This window comes from Crinia signifera, chromosome 8 (assembly GCF_055691185.1).
Source record: "Crinia signifera chromosome 8, ASM5569118v1, whole genome shotgun sequence".
Classification (NCBI taxonomy): Eukaryota; Metazoa; Chordata; class Amphibia; order Anura; family Myobatrachidae; genus Crinia; species Crinia signifera.
The window spans coordinates 140,408,921-140,430,583 of NC_139224.1; the positions used below are offsets into that span (position 1 = coordinate 140,408,921).

A 21,663-nucleotide genomic window follows, 5' to 3' on the forward strand; every position below is an offset into this window, starting at 1 on the left:
CCAACATTGTTTTAGGTCGACAGGTAGAAAAAGTCATCCAGTTTGAATGGAAAAGTTTTGGCCCTGGGACAGTTCTGGACTGTTTCCTCAGGATACTACTTTCATGATCCACCGGTGAGATTGCATTTATTAAGATTTTCATGTGGGCCTTTATGAGAAAGTAGTTTTCTGCAGGTGTGGAAACTGCTGCTTGAATTGGTAACCCGGGTCAATGTGACCCGGTACTCATAGGAAGAGCCGGTGCTAGGAAATATTCTCATCGCAAAGTACCGGCTTGGGACGCCTTGGTGGGGATGTCACCCAGTTGTCGGTCTGAACGGGGTCAGAGTTGAGTCACACCCAGGAAGGACCTGTGTACAACATCTGAGATGTGACCCAGCATAGTGATCTGAAAGCTGTATTACTGGCCTTAATGTTGAACATCAAATATGACATTTAGAAATGTAACAGCGCTAATTTATTGGGAATATGCAAATGATGTATTTAAGTAGTCACAGTAAGGTACAGAAAATATTGAAACGCAGCCAGTCAGTGCACAAGGACTGGTGGCATCACTTGAGGCAGTTTGTTTGCTCCACTGTGTGTGATAGTGTAGGTTCCCTTTAAATTCCAATTACTGATGTCTACATATACTGAACTGCAATGACGACAATCATTGTGGTTCCTCAAAGCTTGTGCCTCATTTATGTCAGACTATATTCTGTGACATATGATAATGTTCTTTACTGTTCGTTACTGACAAGAGGAGCCTCACAGCGCTCAGCGGTCATCCATAAACTGAATTCTGTACACCATTTCTTCTGCACACAAATAGCATCTTTTATAAAAAATGGGTCATATTAGTCTCTATACGCATTCCATCCCCCTTCATCTCACAGCAGATTGAGACAACTGCTGTGTCCATACATAGAGTGCCTAACTCTTCTAAAGTACTGAAGGTGCGCACACACGGTGAGATTTTTGCTATGTACGATTTTAACTCTGCGATTTTCTCTTGAACTCCTTGGAGCCCAGAAACATACAACCTTGACGGGCCGATTTTTACTATACTAGAACATTAGATTGTAAACAAAGTAGTCCGAGTTGGGTCCACCTGCAGGTCTGTATACACACTGTGCGATTTCTGCTCACTTTTTCTCAGATTTTGACTATATAGTCAAAATCGGAAGCTCAACTAGCACTGTGTGTGTATGCACCTTTAAGTCCCATACACGTTACCAGGGCTGGGCAACACCGGCCCTCCAGATGTTGATGAACTACACATCCCAGCATGCCTTGCATCAGTTTCAGCATGGCCACATAGCAAAACTAATGCAAAGCATCCTGGGATGTGTAGTTCACTAACATCTGGAGGGCCGTGGTGCCCAGCCCTGCGTTAGATGATCCTCGCAGAAACCGATATTGGTTGGGGAGATGGGGATCGGGGGCCATGCTGCAGCAATGGCAGTCCTTAACAAGGACTGCCCTCATCTGAACATGCAGGTTAGGATAGTGGTTGTTAACAATGCGCGGGCGTGTGCATAGTTAACGATATTACGGGTACACACTAGACAAGATAGTAAAATATATGACTGATATATATGTATGGGGCTTTAGCCACACCAGCACCTACCTGGGGTGCCGGACGGGGTCCCGACAAACATTTACCCGACGTCGGGATCCCGACGGCCTCCCGCTATTTTCCCTCATGGAGGTCCACGACCCCCATAGAGGGAGAATAGAATAGGTGGCTCGCGTAGCGATCCACCATGCCCGAAAGGGGCTTAGTTACGCTCACCATGCTTTCTGGGTCCGGCCAGTCGAGCTAATGACTGTCGGGATAACTTCAAAGAAGAAGATAATAGTGCAATATTGTTTTTTACACCATTAATGTTTACATTTTAAATTACACTCACATTTACATTGAATGTAATTTAAAATTTAAAAATTAATGGTGTAAAAAACAATATTGCACTATTATCTTCTTCTTTGAAGTTATTTTCAGATTCACATAAACTGAAGGACTCATATTTTTAGACTTTCAGGAAAGCTTATTTAATACATTTTTCCACTTCAGTATTGGTGAAAGACAACTACTGGTGGCTCTTTTGGAAAGACACTCCTTTTTGCATGTGTATTTGACTTTTCTTTGGAGCTTTTTGGTGAAGGCTTAGTGTGTTCAGTACAGCAGCCACAGTACTTTGATTCTTTGCGCACAGGAAAACAGGACTTCCTTTGTAACTATTGTTCTGTAGAGTAGCCAGTGGTCACAGGTAGCCTTATTCTACACCGCCTAATGGCTTATTTCTCGCAAGCTGGATGACATCCCGACAGTCGGGATTTCAACAGTCAGTATACCAACATCACAATCCCGACTGTTCAAATCTCCAACAGTCAGGATCATGACTGACGGGCTATTTTCCCACAAGGGGCTTTTTTACAATCGCCCCCCGTCATAGTACCAGCGGTCAGGATTCCGATGTTGGTATACTGACTCTCAGAATCCCGAATACACAGTATCTGTATGTAAATTGGTTGTGGATTTCCTGGCAATACAGACAAGTCTGCAGATTCTGTTCTGCTGTAAATGTCAGCCGTGAGCCTGCTGTACGCACAGATATCCCTGCTGGGGACCACAGTGCTGATTACTAATAAATCTCCAGTTTTCTCCCTGAAGCTCATTTTGCTATAAATTACATTTAAAGGGACTTCTGTGTCCATTCCAGTCTGGCCAACTCAACACTACAGAATGCAGCCAGAATGCTAGAATAACGATCATTTAAGCTAAGGTTGCAAGGTAAAGGTGTAACGAGAGAGGGCGCTCGGTCACATGGCATATCCTAAAGTGAGCCGGCTTATAACGCACGCTCAGGGATGCGATGCATTGCTCTGGTTAGCGGTGTCCTCAGTCGTCCTTCATGTACAGGCGATGGAGGATGTTGCTGATGATGATGCACAAGAGCGCACCTCGCCAGCGACATTGTGTGTACACACCAGGCAATATTTCGATACTTACGAATATTGTCCAATGTGTACCTAGCTTTATACACACTTTATATTTTTGTGTCTTTTGTCCTGAACACAGCCTGTGATTGAGGTTTTGGAAGTGTTTTTGCATGAGAACAGATGAGGCCACCAATGAGCATGTCATTCTATAAGGATGTATGTGTCCTTTGTAGTTTACAGCCATACTAATGATATGTGATCGCTCAGTAAACAAGGACCTTTCCATAACGGGATATTGTACTGTAACAACTTTTGTATTGAATGACATTTGCAGGACTGTTCTAAAGATGCTTTACTAAGTATTATTTTTTTTGACCGAGATAAGCAAGTATTCTACCAAACCTAATCATTCAGCCGCAGAATCCATTCATAAGTAACTCCGAAGTAGTTTAAAAAAAATGTTGTCCTGTTTAATAAACTTTCCTCACTTCTTTCAAAGGGCTGTATTCAATGCCGCCGGCGAGGATGGCTTGCTTTCATCGGCTGCTCGCCCTATTCTATGTTCCGAGGAAATCCTCAACATCAGAGGATGGTGAGGATTCCCCAAAATGGCAAGGTTTGCGGCATACGTAACAAGCCCACTGCATATAGCAGCAAGCCTCGCCGTTTTAACGTCCGCGCTCGCTGTTTCGACCTCGTCGAAAAGAACCAGTGAGGTGGAAACAGTGAGTGAAGGGGGGGGGGGGGGTCAATTGAATACTGACCGGCGAACAATCGGCACTGCTCACCATCCTAGTTCGCTAAAACACATTGCCTGTACCCCAAAGTATTGCCTCCAAGTGGAAGGGGATATGGTCGCTAGGTCGACTCAAATAGGTGGACAGGGTTGGAAGGTCGACGTGAGTTTTTCCCATTTTTAGCCAACGTGCTGACAGGCAGTATCTCCTACCCTACCATCCACTACAGCAAGGTGGGAGAAAATCAATGTGTGCCAATCGCAGGGAGCATGGCGAGGGCACGCCGTACCCCTAGATGGTGTCTGTTGACGTCGACCTTTTCACTTGACCTTCCCATTGTCAACCTAATGCTTGTGTCAACCTTCCAACCCTGTCGACCTGCATTGGTCGACCCAATGTATGTTTACCTTAATTGAGTCGACCCATTCGCAGTTGAAGGAAAAAGTCATTGCTACCTAGTGATTGACGGGTGAGTGTGCTGCCATCTGAGACCATGTTAGAACCACCTTCTGAATTTGTCATTGCACCATCTTAGGCCAATTCACTATATTGTCAAACCTCAGCTTGCACTATGTAGAGTACAGGAATCAGGGCCATTACAGAGCCATGCTGGGGACCCAACTATCACATACTGTACTGTATGAGATCATGCACCTCCACATCGCACTGGCGAGTGAGAGACATTCACTTACTTACAAGGAAAGTTGGTATTGAGTTTGAAACGCGTCCACTGTGAAGATGGAATTACCCTTAATTTCGTAATTGCAGCAGGGCTATAAAGATTTACTGGCCACTCTTGGTAATTGAATGTTTTCACAAGCACATTTTGGTGCGGCAAGATAGATGACCCGCAACTATATGACATCAGCAAGTTAATGACTTAGATTTGTAAGGCTCATGCACAAAAGAAATACAATGGACTGATATTGCAAATGTTCTTTAAAATGTATATTTCTTTGTGTGTTCCTGATATGCCTAATCTGTAAGGATGCAATTAAAACCCTGCTTCTATCTGACATGTTGAACAGTCTTGTTCCTCCCTTACATTTTATTCCACGCGTCAGCTCGCCATTCACCGCGCAGACACAATGTTTACTCCTCGCGTCCGTGTTCTCCAGCATTGACAAAGGATTCTCTATTTTCTTTTGACAGACGATAAAAGTAAAATATATACTTAGAACCGCAAACCTGTCCTCGCGCAGGGTGTAGTATAATTCAATTAAAGCCTCTGCTTTGTTTAATGAGTTCCTCAGCATATGCATTACTGATCAATGGTCGGCAGACTCCCTGGACCCATACTTGAGCAATGATTGATTTAATCTTGTTTGTTATTACTGAGCGGAATTATCTCACACCGCCTCCGCCGCATTGTATTTCTATCATCTTACACGATTTAAAGATACATTGTCCATTTACGGGAGAACCCTCACATCTCATTGTGTAATCCTGTCTGCTGGTTTTCAAAGGTTTGGAGGTTTCTTAAGTTTTTCATTATATGAATATATAAGAACACAAGTTCATGTGTGTGTATGTATGTTTTGTGCTATACGTACATATCTATACTGTATGTGTATGTGTGTGTATATATATATATATATATATATATATATTCCTATAATGGCTTACTGTTCCTCACCTCTATGGGGATTCATGCATTCAGTGTGCTGTGGCCACTAGCAAGTTATCTGTTTGCGGTGTTCACAGCTGTTGCCGCAAACCTTACTGTTAGGTTTAGTCATTTTGGTGGCAAATCTAACACGCAGATATGTACACGCATGTCCTTCTCATCTAGCCTCTATATGTAATGAGTCACCAGCTCCCATGTGACCCAACCAGTGCCAAGTTTTTTTTTAAACTTGTTTTATTTACATCACTATGCAAATAAGATGCACAAGCAGCGTCAGATGATTACAATTATATGCGGCATGCATATTTTCTGTGTGTGTGACTGCAGCTGTCTGCATTTAGAATGCTACATTACTGTACATTGTTTTCCCGGGAATGCACCATAGCATTTTATATACAGTGCTTCCAAAGTCGTGTGTGTTTTGTTTATATGTATATAGCTGTTGTGGGGTTTTTGCACTCTGGACAAATCAATTAACCGCCGGGGGTGCCTTCCTAAGCAGTCCATACAAACAGACCTTCATTCTAGAAACCTGAATAAAGGAAAAGGCGGCACTACACAGACTTGTTCAGATGGCAAGTGTATTCATATATGCATAAGCAATGTTAAGCCATGTGCAGTTACTGGCTTACAGCTTAATATTGCTTATACTGTACATTTATGAATACACTTGCCGCTTGAACAAGTCTGGGGAGTGCCGGGTTATTCCATGAAAACAGGGACATCGAGCTCATTTTTCAAAGTTGCCAGATGGATTCATATGATTGTTTCTTAAGAGACAACAAGGAATGTAGTATACTCTAGTGTCCTCAAGATACAATTCCTTCGAAAGAAGATGAGGAAAGATTTGTATTTTATCTATCCCCAAGTAGATGAAGTATCGTTTGTAATGGTTGTTGCAAAGTTAGCCAAACCAAGAAAAGTTAGCGGAAAGTTTTATTTCTCACAAAAGCGAACTGTGACAATTGAGTGATCTTCATGTTCTTTACTACTCTGTTTAGTTTAGATTGCAGTTAGATCGCAGTTACGAACATTTGACGGTGTAACGTTTGTTATTTGTGTGTAATGTTTGCTACTTTTCTGTATTTTTTTCTGGGCAAGAGATGAACAAGTCATAACTTTGTCATTACCCCTGTCTTAAAATACATGCGATCTAAAACAAACATGTATTTTTTATTTCCAGACCTTGCCAATTAGCAGATACATTTCTTTATCGATCACAAACATTGCAGCTCTGTCCTTTTTCATGTAACCTGTGTTACCAGTTTTCAATCCTCGCTCTCTCAAAGCATCAAACAATGACAATATGCCAATTTCATGCATTAATAAGAGCATATCATGTACCACACCAACATTTGCACAAAATATTCAAAACACATGCTCAAAATAATCTGTTTTGCATTATCGGTTTAGTCCAAATGTAACGTTTGTTACCATGGAATGACTGTCACTTTTTCCTTTATTCGGGTTTCTGAAAAGGTCTGTATGTATGTATGTATGCATGTATGTATGTATGTATGTATAACACATACACATACCTCCTCCCCCTTAGTGTTGCTGCAGTCATGTTCAACAGCCCTTCTAGTCATGCCAAGCCCTGGCTCAGTCGAGATGTGCATCTTATTTGATGCAGAAGTGAGTCTGAATCGGCGTACAAGGTGTTGCGTTGGAACAGCTGTGGCTTTTTCTCATGGGAGGTTTTGCTGCGGTTCATCTGGCACTTTGACTGCACAGGAATTAGCTTTAAACACAGTCGCATCCCAGTAAACGTTGAGTGGCGTTTCGCTGCGTCTGCTGTGTGAATAGGAAGCAGAACTCCTACCATTTGACTGTCTGTAACTACCCAATTTGTTTTATCCCTATTTCCAATTGTAAAGCGTAACGGACCTTACTGCACTGTATAAGAAACTGCTAATAAATAACCGTACACGTCTGAGTGGCTCAATCATGCTGGGCAGCTCGTACTGTATTGCATATTGACGTTGGGTGTATGCAGCACATCTCTAGTTAACTTATCTGAACGGAACAATAATTTGGCTACACTTATGTTGCCATTAATAACTACACATGCATTATTGGGGTGCCGGATTACTCTGACTCTCTGGATTTCTCCGACTGCTTAATGCCCGACAGTCAGGATTCCTGACTGCCAGGGGCTATTTTCCCTCGTGGTGGTCCACGAACCTCATAGAGGGAGAATAAAACAGGTGGCAAACACAGCGAGCCACAACGGGCACAAGGGGCTCAGTTTCGCTCACCTCATATCCAATATCATACTGACGGTATTCTGATGTTGTAGAAATGACAGTCAGAATCCCACCGGTTGGACGCATACCATGCCGGCATTATTGCTGTTAGGCATTCACAACATAACATGCTGTATAGAACATGTGCTACACATGTTAGAAAATGAATGGACAGTAGACTTGGTTCTCCTGCTTAGATGCAGTACATCAGGGGTGGCCAAACCTGTCCTCAAGATCTACCAACGGTGCATGTTTTCCAGGCAACCTGTGGATCTATAGTAGGAATGGATGCAGCTGGTTTGAAAATGTGACGGTTAGTAATGACTACAGCTGTGCACCAGCTAGGTAACCTGGAAAACGTGGACCGTTGGTAGATCTCGAGGACCGGTTTGGCCACCTCTGCAGTACATGATCAGGCCTGCATGTCCCAAATTCTGAAATGTGAAATATTCTGAAAGATGAAATTTTGTGCGGGGCCTGAGATAATGAAGCTTTTGCTTTCTGATGGTTCAGTGTACACAAACTTTCTTTAATAAACAACATTATTCACCCATTCAGATCCAACGTCTAGCCAGGCTCAACAGCCCTAGCGCTAGTAGCCTATCCAATGGTGAGCCACTTTAGCAATAACATCGTTCAACATTCAATGTAGACCATTTTTTTATTTAAAAAAAATTACAATTAATTTAAACCAGACTGTTTGAATTGCAGAAGGAAAAAAAAAATTTGACTGCAAAGGGTTAAAGATATGGTTTAAAATGACCTTCGCACTGTGTATAATGGAGTATATGAAACCTAAATAAATTTTGTGTACACAAATCCATCTCATGCGCAAAATGATATATTGTGGAAGATCATTCGTTCTCTGTGCATAAGGAGTATAATTAGACACATACTGTATATGCATTTTGTGTATAGATATCTCATATGATATGCAAGTATTCAGCGCAACGGAATATGCTACGCTATATAAGAAACTGTCAATAAATAAGTATTCCAAAACACAGAAATATCCAATATCATTCTGGTCCCAAGCATTTTGGATGGGGGAGGCTCTAACTGTATGCATTGAGTGCAGGGAGCTTACTGATATGAAATTGGAGAGCGCAAATCCAGTGCTTCCATTTGATCCAGAATGTCAAGCCTCCAAATGCAGTGTTTTATGTGTGATTATCTGTAACTGATTACTATACGCTACATAGAGTAAGGAAAATGATTCAGGTGATCCTTAATAGGTCTCTGGTGCTGGCTGACGCAGATCCTTGCTGCTTTTGTTTTTTCCTAGATGTAAAATGAAGTCTTAACGATGCGTAAAACATTTCCACAATCCCTACAAAACTTAAATAAGCCTTTATATTAGACTAGGGACAAGGAAAACGTTAGAAACATTGAGCAATGTTACATCTGTTTCCATATCATGAAAGTTCTTAAGCAGCCAAGAGCAATATCTGTTCCCGCCCATGTTACTTAGCATTAATGCTTCAATTATTTAAAATGATCCGACTAGTTGTATTAACTGAAACAGTCTCCCACGTAGCCCAATTTACATAACTCAAACCCCGTTAATATGTAATCTCCCAATAGTAAGCCCCCACCTGAGCTTTTCATATTAACCTTTTTTTCTTTTGGATGTATTGAAGCCAACTCTCCCCACACAGTCATTGCTGCTGAAAGCCATTCTTGTTCTTTCAACCTTTCCCTGGTTTCCTCTAGGTAAAGATCTATAATTACCTAATGACTTCTATAATCTACCCGTCTTGCAGTTACTGTAGTTTGACCTCTCTTCTGAGTTCTTGGCTTACAATACAGGGAGGAAGGCGTGAAATGATTCCCGAGCGGAAGAAGTGGTTAATGTGTCCGTTCTCACCGCCTCCCCAACGGTTCCTGAAGGTTGCTGAAGTACCACTGTCCATCTTCTTTATGGCTGGCTCACAGAGAGGGTGATGAACAGCGTCTCGGAGAACTTGCTGTAATTTATTTATCGGAATATTGCAAGACAACAGGAGAGCAGAGGAGATACAAGGTTTAAGATGTGCTTTGGCATGAAGGTGGCTGAGCAGAGCATGGACGCAATCCCACATCCTGTTTGGAACAAATATATATCGCTAAGTAATGTGTGATGAGGGAAGGTATTACTTCAAGACACATCTTGGCAATAGAGGGAAAGAAGATAGAATGCGTTGGCAGCGCACGCGTCTCTCCGATGACTTGTACAATGCATCCAAGTGAAAGGGGATGTGTTATTAAGGATGTTCTTTGGCAGGATAAGCAACATTAAGGTGGCTGAAGAGCCTTTAGAAATAGGTTTGCACTGTTTGAAATAATAAGAAAGTTGCCTCTAATTGGTGATACCTTAATGGACTAGCAGAGTAATTCCTTATAAATGTAGTGCAGAGTGCGAAGACCTGCACAGGTCATTTCATCTGCTCTGCGGCTATAAATATAGTGTGATGGCAGTAATGAGAGTTTGTGCGCTTATGTAAGTCCTTAGCACACATCTTGTTTAGAGGATAAGAATACTGTTTACCTTGCACTCTCCTTTTATGATCCAAGGCGGTAAAATGGATTGTTCAGTGTCAAGCTGACTTTCCACTGCATCATGTTGTGTATAGCTTACCCTTTCTGCACAAGACCCATCTTTAGGGCCTTGTCCTGGGGCATCTCATGTTGACCCATCACCAGCCTTGCTCCCTCTGCAATACTCCGCTCTGCATGTGATACTTAGCACCTGCCTTAAGCTGCACACAAATGATTATTTTTAAACAATTTGGCCTTTTTGACCAGACTTTTAAAAACGTTCCGTTTTGAGGGCGTGGTCACGATCCATTGCAGGTGCCCGCCGGCAGTTCATCAAGCCTACTGATCCCTTCAGCAAGCGGAAAGATGAACCACCCATTATGCACAATTTGGTGACATTGTTCTGTGTGTAGGCGTGATGGATTATGTGACAATGATGTGGAATATGATTTGCAGTCGTTAAATGACCCCATCTTACTCTCTGATCGTTTACTCAATCGGTCTGTGTATGTGCATGATATTGCTTGGCCAGGAGTGTTTTGAATTTCAAGGGGCATTGTGTGAGACATTTGGAAGTTAAATCTATTGCCCCGTACACACTGTTCAATTTGATCAAGTTTTCTATTCCATTTTGGTTATATAAGCAAAATCGAATGGACCGCAAACCGTTTCCAGACGCATTTGATCCCGACTGTACAGGCAAGACTATATACTGCAGTACAGATCTGTACTATGTAGTCCAAATCAAATGTAGCCAAAGTCCTAAATGGGCATTGCCAAAAGGTATCTTTGTGCCCTACTTAAGTACACTTGCACACGAGTCTCTGATTTTACAGGTCTGGGGATACATAGCCATTATCTTCTCATGAGCAGTACGGATGGTGTAATGGTTAGCATTACTGCCTCACAGCGCTGAGGTCATGGGTTCCATTACTACCATGGCCCTAACTGGGCAGAGTTTGTATATTCTCCCTGTACTTGCGTGTGTTTCCTACGGGTGCTCTGGTTTCCTCCCACTTTCCAAAAATATACTGGTAGGTTATTTTTGGCTCCTAACAAAAATTAACCCTTGAATGAATGTGTGCGCATGTAAATGTGGTAAGGAATATAGACTGAAATCTCCACTGGGGCAGGGACTGATGTGAATGTTCAAATATTCTCTGTAAAGCGCAGCGCTATAGAGATGGAGCCCCCTCTTTCATTGCAGACGCTTACCAGAACGTCCCCGCTGACCAGCACTGGCGGAGAGGTCAGCGTCCCACTTCAGGGAGACGGCAGGGTTAGGGGGGCATTCAGGGTGGGAGCTCGGTCGGAACAGGGGCATGCGAACGTCTCGTGTGCTTGTGCCCCCTTCCAATGGCTGGCGGGGGCTGGTGATTCAATCGCTACATCTGTATAAGAAACTTAGTAAATAAATTATGGCCTCTGATATATGAGGGGGAGGGCTTCAGGATGAGACATTTCAGACCCTGAGTTTCCGTGTGACTTGCTCCCCTTGTGTGTGTCTGGACTGTGATAAGCAGTGACATCATTTATGGAAGCTGTATTACTCCTTGTGTGCAGATGTCGTGTTCTGCCCGCAGTGTCAGCCTTCCTATAGTAATGTTTTGGAGATCTCTGTCCGGCTCTGTACAGTGTAGACGGGGCCTGATCGTTCCTCTCCATACACCCTCCTCAATGATACATTTATGTAGTTACAGAGAGCGGCACAGATCAATGTGCCAACAAGACATAGAGGACGTAAGTTGTGTTGCACTTAATGAGGCATTACTAATGACTTTTTTTCATCTTCATTTTTTTCATCCCTGTTTATCCATTACGTTTTGGTGTGTATGTATGCGTGTGGACACGGCATACTAATTGTCTGCAGCACCATAAACATTGCAGCCTGCAGAGCGTCTTTCCTCTTCTGTTCACAATGTCCTGGATGGCAATAGAATGGCCCCACTGCTTTATCATGGCTACTTTTAATGTGAAGATATATATTGTAGCCTGCTAGTTCTGCACATTCCTAGTTCTAATGTTTGGTGTTCTGTCCCATTTCGCACACACTAACAAGTTTGCACCTAGTATTCAGCACTTGTATTATGTTATTACTTGTAACTGCAGGTGAATCCAGGTTTACTTCCACTATAATTGGCTTCATCAGTCTGAAGACACCTGTTAACTTTTACAGATCATTCATCTCTATAGCAATATGCCATCCTTACTCACTGGATTGCAGCTGTCACCTTGATTTTACAGTAGGTTACATTTCGGCATGTTCTGCAGGTTGGAATGAAGAAAGGTTCTGTTATAGTTATAATGCACAGTAGAACTATTGATTTCTGTGTTCCCTATACAGAGTATACCACTGTTGGCATTCTGCTTTTGATACTACAATAAAGGTTTTTTCAACCTACCGTAGCATTGTTGAGCCCCCTCCTCACTTGTACCATTCATTTGCTGCTAGCTGAACACCCCTCCCCCCTCCCCTTCTCTCACCTTACCTTCACCCCTATCTTTCCTCTCCTTAACCACACAGCACAGTTACCACCAATGGGATTTTTTTTCATGCTTCACCGTCCATCAGTTTTGTTAGTTTTTTTTTATTATTATTATTATTGTGTTCAATTAAATATACAAGCCTTTAATTATGGTTTACTTTTTATGCATGACCATTATGTTTACTTTGCCTTTTTTTTTTTTTTGCATATCCAGTCTTCCTCTATAATCAAATTAAGAATTAAGCTTTGTGTACAATCTTAAAACTAAATCATAATTATTTTGAATGACAAGGTTTATCCAATTTGGAAGAGTCTTTAGTTAATTTTTTTTATTTTTTTTTGCTGTGTGTCTTTAAGGGGATTCCATGTTCCACTATATACTACTCTTCAAACATATACTCATGCCAACCATGCACACTCACATTAAAATACAGACAACTGAGCAAAAAGGATGCACAGACTGCTTCTGCTGATTACAATTATATGCAGCTTGTCTATATTCATTGTGTAACTGCGTCTGTATCTGCATAGGAAATAGAACATTTATAGGGAAGTACTAAATGCTTTTTCAAAAAGAAAAGGCAGACTAATTTACATTTGACCTATTCAATGTAATTTCCAATATTATGGCAAGTATTCAATGCCGGTGACAGAAAACCAGTGATCCTCGCAGTTTAACCCCCGCGCCGGCCGCTCGCACTATGCAACGTTCCGGGGGAATCCTTGCAGTCACAGAACGGCGAGGATTCCCCTAAACTGCGAGAGCCGAGGCTAGTGCAGCAAACTCGCTGTAATTTCGCCTCGGCTCTTGCAGCTTTTGGAGGCACATTCGCAAATTCCCCCTCGCTCAAAAAACGGAGTGAGGGGGGAATTTGCGAATGAGGGAGGTCAGTTGAATACTGACAGGGTGAGCGGTGACTGCGAGCAAAAAGTCCTGCTCGCAGTCACCGCTCGCCCACGGCATTGACTATATGCCTATGACATACGGAAATGTTCTGAAAGTCGGATCGCCATGTACGTGTCTTTTTGGTTGGAAACGGCCACTAATGCCGATCCGACTTTTAAACAAGTCTGATCTGCAGCGGTAAGATTGAATAGGTCCTGGCCAATTTTTCCGTCTGTAAAGTTGTTTGCTGAAAGGCAAAAGATTACTGGGCGAGGATTACTATCCGAGGATTGGAGAAGAGGAGCAGGACAGTCATCAAGTGGTGCTCCATCGTTCACCCCCAGCTACACGCCGCAAGTCCCGTACAAAGCCGGAGAAGGTGACGTCGCCGCCCGCCGCACACGGAAGACACAGACCGGCGACACGCCGCTACCTTCCCCTGTTATCAGGTCAGATGCTAGGGCGAGACTAGCACAGTTAGCTAAAGATACTGGACTGCTGCCTTCTACAAAATAACCACTTAAAAGAGTGTAAACTTAAGCGCACAATTTCATTTATTGTTATTTTTATTTTTTATTTATATTTTTTTATTTTTGTTTTTCATTCTCTTTATTTTATTTTCTTTAAGCTCACTTTTCATTCTCAGTCTATTAACCCTCTCGCTCCCAAATCCCTTTTCCCTTCCTCCTTCCACAAGCGCCCAGTAATCTTTTGCCTTCCAGCAAACAACTTTACAGCAACTACCCACCGTTACAGGGCTGCTCAAACAACTAGCGCAATATCGTTTTGGGAATCCTTCCCAAAATCCCCTACAATTTTTCCATCTATCAGAAATATCATCCGGCAATGAGTACCCCCATAGTGTTGTGCATGGTCTTTGATCTGTTTTGCAGACTAGACGATATTTAATGGAAAAGGTTGCAGAAAATACGCCCAGTACTGCCATGTCATGCCATAGCCTGGTGTGACTAGAAGGGCTGTGTAACGCATAAAGAGGCTGGATGTATGTGTGGCTATATCTGTAGTTCTATGTAAGTGATGAGGGTTTAAACACGTATTTAACACCCCCCCCCCCCCCTCCTCTCCCAATATGTACTATTTATTTAGTGCAGATCACTTAAAAAGTCCAGGGGATCATTTATTTTACTTTATTTTTTTGCTGAGCAGCGACTTTACTAGTTTCAAGATCTGGCTGTTTTGTGTGGTCGAAGCAGGTGCAGGTAATTGGCAGCATCTGGGCGTATTGTAGTTGTGCACCCTACACTGTGATGTGACTTTGCACGCAGCTGTCCCTGAAAAGGCCAACGCCGAGCCTTTGAGTCTGAGACGTGGAACGTAAGTAAGTGATGATTTTTCACTACACGTGTTTGCTGTGCTGGCTGCTTCGCTTGAATAGGAACATGGTGACCTGGAATCCAGAAAACTCTTTAAAAGCTTAAAATCTCCCCCACAAAGTGCAGACTAAAGAATGTGTACATTCCATGACTCAAGAAATATTGTTTTATTTGAAATAAGACTTGCCAGTTGAGATACTTCTCCCAAATAAAAACCACCTGCTGGGCTGTAGAGATTGGGGCATAACAGCGAAGGGAAGCAGGAGCCAATTACACGTATTTGTATTTATACAGAGCTGACTGAAGAATGATAAATGAAGTCTTTATTACTGCACACCATGGAGAGAGAATCAACAGTTGTGGCTGTTGAAATAGGGTTCTAGTAATCTGCAGGCTCATTTCCAATTAGTGTTTTGTCTTTCTTTGAAAAAGAACTTTATTTTTAGATCAATAGAAGTTACAGATGCTGCAAACGGAACATTTTGCCTATTAAAGCTAATAAGTTTGTGTTAAAGCGGAACGTCTTGTTGGGTGGTGGTACTAGCCGTACAGGAAATGGGTGTGAGCAACAACTAACGAGTAAAATGCTGCTAGCTCTGGGTTTCTATTGGTCCCACTCTGTTACATCACTCTCTGTAGCATTACATACTAGGAATAGATCTACATGGAAAGGGGTGTCCTGCATAGTGAGATGCATTAACACTGACATTTTTTTCTATCCTTTAAAACTCCCTGCCATACTGACATAGCCATGCTCATCCTTGCCATGCCAATCGACATCCGCAGTGCCAAATTCAACACAAATTGCACCTAATTTTCACATACGACTCCTAGAAAAGCACTGAGCAGCACATGGCGACACTTTGCCCTCATCTGATAAATTTGCTGTTGGTATGTTTTTTGGAATATTTTCACCATTTGTGACTAACCCACCGGGATAGAACAGTTCTAATGCATTAAGCCTGCCCTGCTTGCAATCTAAAGGGAAATGGGCCCTGATAACAAGGATAGATGCTAGCTACTTCGTATTGGTACAGCCAGATTGCAGAGGAAATGGTTTTGTGTCAGCGCCTGCTGTCTTAATAATTCTTAACACGGTTCTCTTAAAAACATAGTTTTTTAATTATAGTAGAAAAATATATAATACATACAATAAAAATACAGTTAGAATAAAAAAATCTTAATGATGTGAATCAATTAGCAAAATAAATCGCTTGTTATATTTTGTGAGGTATAATATATGCGTTTCTCACACAGTCCCGTATTAGGGTGAAAAATTTGCTGATAATTATATTACCATCCTTTGGCGCTTGTTGTGTTGGCCAGTTCAATTCACTTGTGACGAATTTAGGTTCGGTTTGCCTTATAATTTCAAAGGCTCAAGGGTCCTGAATCGACTGTCCTCCTTTCCTTCTCCTTGGATCATTAGGGATAAGCTTGATAACCCAAAATAAGGATTGTCCAGGATGTTTTTTTGGGAGTGGACGTCTCAGGATAAATTGAATGAACCAGGTCACTTGTATGATGATGGATGGGATCAGCAGTATGAGAGTCGCTCAACGCGTTTCTCTGGAACCGCCAGCTTCCTCAGGAGCAAGTGTTCCTGAGGAAGCCGGAGGTTCTGGAGAAATGCGTTGAGCGACTCTCATACTGCCGATCCCATCCATCATCATACAAGTGACCTGGTTCATTCAATTTATCCTGAGACGTCCACTCCCAAAAAAACATCCTGGACAATCCTTATTTTGGGTTATCAAGCTTATCCCTAATGATCCAAGGAGAAGGAAAGGAGGACAGTCGATTCAGGACCCTTGAGCCTTTGAAATTATAAGGCAAACCGAACCTAAATTCGTCACAAGTGAATTGAACTGGCCAACACAACAAGCGCCAAAGGATGGTAATATAATTATCAGCAAATTTTTCACCCTAATACGGGACTGTGTGAGAAACGCATATATTATACCTCACAAAATATAACAAGCGATTTATTTTGCTAATTGATTCACATCATTAAGATTTTTTTATTCTAACTGTATTTTTATTGTATGTATTATTATATATTTTTCTACTATAATTAAAAAACATATGGTTTTTAAGAGAACCGTGTTAAGAATTATTAAGACAGCAGGCGCTGACACAAAACCATTTCTTTATTACTATATTATTTTGGGTTTGTGACAAAACCCTGAGTCAGCTGCCATTAATTGCGCAACACACACCTATATATATTTTTGTCTCCAGATTGCAGAGGGGCTATATGATCCAGTCACAGCGATGTTGGCCTGAGGTCACGATGTGAAAGTGATGAAAGGGACCGTTATGTGTGTGCTGTATAGAGGGGATGTAATGGGGTAGGATACATTATGGACATTATGAGTGTTTCTGGAATTGAGTAAGCTTTCCTCCCAGATGCGTATGTATGTGATGGGAGAAGGCAGGCCAACATAATAGTTCTCATGCCTCTTGTCGTCTTGACACAATTTTTTCCACTTTACAGAATTCACTGACAAAGAAATCCAATCCATTAAGACCTTGCTTCTGTAGTTACGAGCTCTGCAAGTGCTGAAGGGAGTACATAGCGGAAAAGCCATTACACACTCAGTTGGTACTGGATGTTTTGTGGTCCTGCTTTTCCACTGGAAGGTGAGTGGCTTTACCGCTTGAAGGGTCAGAAGCAGGGGATCTGTTCTGGCTTAGCAGCAGTTAACAACCAGGACACGTCTGCCAAGTGTTCCCGGGTAGTGCCTGTCACGCACGAACAATCCTGGAAAGCAACCAGTGTGTAATGAGAAATAGAGGGCCTGTTCCATGGTATGCCTTCTTACCTAAAAGGACCTTCCAGCCACTGGTTCCTGGACTGTCTGCATCTTGTTTTCGGAGTGCTGCTTTTAAATGTGAAATACTCTGCCAAAATGGTAAATGTATCCATAAGGGCTACACATGCATGGCTGTCAAGTTCCGTCTGCTTCTATATTTGTTTTTAAATAATCCTTTATAACCGTTTCCCCCTTTGTATTAAGTGGACATATAATAGGAATTCCTCTGCAGATGGTCTGATAATTTAAGTAGTCTCAGCTTTGAAGTATCAGAAGTCTGATTAGTACAGCTAGCGGCTAGGCACGCTCCAGGGTGTACTGGAACTGGCACAGCTGACGTTTTAATGTCGTATGCCTCGGGCATGTTTAATTTTCAGGGTGGAGTTGCACTGTGAACTGCGTGTAAGCCGCGGTACAGGAAAATAAATGTGTACCGCTGTGCACGCTCTAGATGTACTGCCTGAGCCCAGGCACAGGGAGGCCTGCTCATCATACAGACTGCAGGTGAATTAGCTGGCAGCAGGGCACTGCAGTTGCTGGGCTCTGCAGGTTGGCAGCTTGTCAGTATCAGAACAGCAAAAAAGACGCTTAAGGCAGTATTGCTTGTAATGAGTTTGTGCAGCTCGAGGAGAACACTAGGTGTTGATGCAAGACTATCTCAAACACTATTAACAGCTCTTGGCCCCGAACATAAGATGAAAATGCGTAACCCCCCAATCAGCAAACCATGGTATTACCGAACACGGCAGAAATCTTGTTTTGTTTTTTAATGGTGTTCAAATGCACAAAGCCCTATAATGGTTTTGTCGGGTTTATTTTACGGTAGCGCGGTCTATTAAAGCAACTCATGCAGTAATGCACTTTGACCTTGCTTTTCTGGCAAAGCCATATATGATATGATCCCATCACACCTGTTTGTGTTTGGCCTCGGAAGCTATAGCCTTGAAGAGGTGTCTGTAATGCGGTGGTCACACAAATGCAGTCCGTGCAGATTAGCACAAAGCACATTTACTTAGGATGTGCACTGTTCTGTATAGGTGCAATATTATGCTATGGCTCTGCTCTTGTTCTTTTGCATATCATATGCCCATTTCATATACCACTATGCATCAATCTATTTATCCACAGCGTTCATAGTTTAGATATCATTTATTCATTTGAGCTGATCATGGGGAGCCTTTAGGTCAGCTCATTGCTGAAACAAATGCTAGTGGGATATTGAATATTTGTTATTACCTCCCCAGAGTCCATCTGCTTCTCCTTCCATTCCATTTCTCGCACAATCTTATTATCGGAACAAACCGCATGCGTGCACTTTTATCTGTGTGCCCACAGTGGATTGTGGACTACTTGGCTATATCTTATTTACAATTTCAAGCTCCATTTTTATTACTGTATATAGTATATCTCCTGGGTAAGACTGGTTTTGATGCTGTACATGCATAATATTTGTATACTTGTCCAATAAAAAGTGTAAAAGCAGGAGGTGGCGCTGTAAGAAGTGTAGGCAAAGATCAGAGCAGGTGTTGGTGCAGTAAGCAGGGTGAACAAAGAACAGAGCAGGTTGTGTAGTAAGCAGGGTGGACAAAGAACAGAGCAGGGGGTGGTGCAGTAAGCAGTGTGGATAAAGAACAGAGCAGGGGGTGGTGCAGTAAGCAGCGTGCACAAAGAACAGAGCATGGGTGGTGCAGTAAGAAGGATGGCCAAAGAACAGTGCAAGTGGTGCTTTACTAAGTATGGACAAAGAGCAGCACAATGCAGCTGGTGTAGTAAGAAGCATGGACACAGCACAGAGCAGGTGGGGGTGCAGTAAGCAGCGTAGGCAAAGAACAGCAGGTAGTGGTGCGGTAAGAAGCATAGGCAAAGAACAGTGCTGGGTGTGGCGCAGTAAACAGCGTGATCAAAGAACAGAGCATGGGGTGGTGCAGTAAGCAGTGTGGACAAAGAACTGGGGTGGGGTGGGGTGCAGTAAGCAGTGTGGATAAAGAACAGAGCAGGTGGTGGTGCAGTGTGCACAAAGAACAGAGCAGGGGTGGTGCAGTAAGCAGTGTGGACAAAGAACAGAGCAGAGGGTGGTGCAGTAAGAAGCAGGGGTGGTGCAGTAAGCAGTGTGGATAAAGAACAGAGCAGGTGGTGGTGCAGTGTGCACAAAGAACAGAGCAGAGGGTGGTGCAGTAAGCAGTGTGGACAAAGAACAGAGCAGAGGGTGGTGCAGTAAGAAGCATGGACAAAGCACAGAGCAGGTTGGGGTGCATTAAGCAGTGTGGACAAAGAACAGAGCAGGGGGTGGTGCATTAATGAAGCATGGACAAAGAACAAAGCCGGTGGTGGTACAGTAAGCATGAGCAAACAACGGAGCATTTGTTGGTGCCTTATTAAGGGTGGACAAAGAACTGAACAAGTGGTGGGGCAAATACAAGCACTGCCAAAGCACAGAGCCGAAGGTGCTGTATCAAGAAAATGCTTCTGAGGAATTAGAGTACTAGGTTTGGTCTGCCAGTCCTACTTTTATTAGAGTGAAAGGAAGTGAATATTTTATTGGCAGTAAGTATTTCTTAGGGTGTAATTCCTTATAAACCACTGTCTCTAGGGGTATACTTCATTGTTTCGAGAGGTATAATTCTGATGAGGGAAATTCACACATCTTTCGCTTTTAAGTCATTCTAGTAGAATGCTGAAATCTTGTTTTATTAACCTCCTTCCTAGATCTATGCCTTAACACTTTACACCGGCATCTTAACCTAAAATAAATTCCTGTGAAATAAAATGTCAAACTCAACATTTTATAGAAATGAAACCCATGTTCTCCTAAATGTAGAACACACAAGGCAATTTCCATCTGACTTGCGGTAATAGAAATGCCCGCGATCACAGCTGAACGCCTGACTATACCATGTCTTCATGAATATGAATTACTGAAATATTGAGGGCACTTTATTTTCAAAGTAAATAGCCTTTTCATATTGTCGTGTGTGTGCAGGCAATTCTAAACAACAGATAAAATGCAAAGTGAAAGGCAATCATTTCCAAAGTCCTCAATAATACCTAAGCAAATATTTAATGTACAGTATGTGGTCACCATGCTGGTGTTTGACCAAATCATTTCTCTATGGTCTGGCTGCTATTTCTTAGAGAAGGCCTAGGTATACCACGGCTCTCCAGTAGTTTCAGCATGCCCTGGTAGGCACTAGGTATGTGCACTGGCTATATTTTGTGTTTTTGGATTTGCTTTGCCGAAACCACTCTTCTGGGTTTTTTTTGCTCCTATGCTATTATTAACCTCAATAACATTCATTTCCAGTCTATTCTGAACACCTCACACTATTGTTAGGCCAAAAGGTTGCAACGAGGTACAGTAGCTGGATGATTATGTTAAGTGACACCAGTGGGCGCAGCAAACACGTTGCCCATCTAGGAGTGGCACTGCAGTGACGGACAGGATGGCAGTTTAAAAAACTAGGCCCCAAAGAGCACATAGTGCAGATAAATAAGGGTGCAAGACTGATTTGTCCTTGGGCCCAACCGACCACCCACCCTTATGTTGTATAAAGTATAAACAGGACATCAGTCATTTCAACTCCAGGGTCTGCCACACGACTGTGGCTGAAATGATTGGTTCGTTTGGACCCCCACAAAAAATATGGCTGTACCAATTGACTTATATGGCAGTACCACAGGATTGGACTTATACAACAGTATCACTGAACTGGACTTATACAGCAGCACCAATTGACTTATGGTAGTACAGGACAGCAGCACCACAACTTATAGAAGCAGAGGACACCACCACTGAACAGCACCAGGTCATCACTCCACGTGCTCAACAGACAGAGACCCTTCCTCCCACTACCCTCTCCAAATGCCAGAGTGAAGATGACGGAGGGTAACTGGGACTAATATTGAGACCAGATCTGAGAATCCGACGGCAGGGTAATGATGTTTTGCCACCTTCTGAGATCAGATCAGTGCTAGTCTCCCAGCTCGTTTCAGAGATGTTTGGAGGAGTTTGGGATTTTTAAAATCCGAACTCGCTCATCCCTAGTAACTACTGATTGGGTGAACTTGCTGGAAAGTGTGGTAGCACAATTT

General features: G+C 42.6%; 1 protein-coding gene and 1 non-coding gene across 5 annotated transcripts in view; both read left to right on the plus strand.

Annotated features, from left to right (window-relative positions):
* COP1 (COP1 E3 ubiquitin ligase) overlaps nucleotides 1–21,663 on the plus strand; it is a 162,275-nt gene that overhangs the window by 128,326 nt on the left and 12,286 nt on the right. The window lies entirely within an intron of this gene.
* Nucleotides 11,586–11,722, plus strand: LOC146030128 (small Cajal body-specific RNA 3). Its single transcript, XR_014455631.1, has one exon.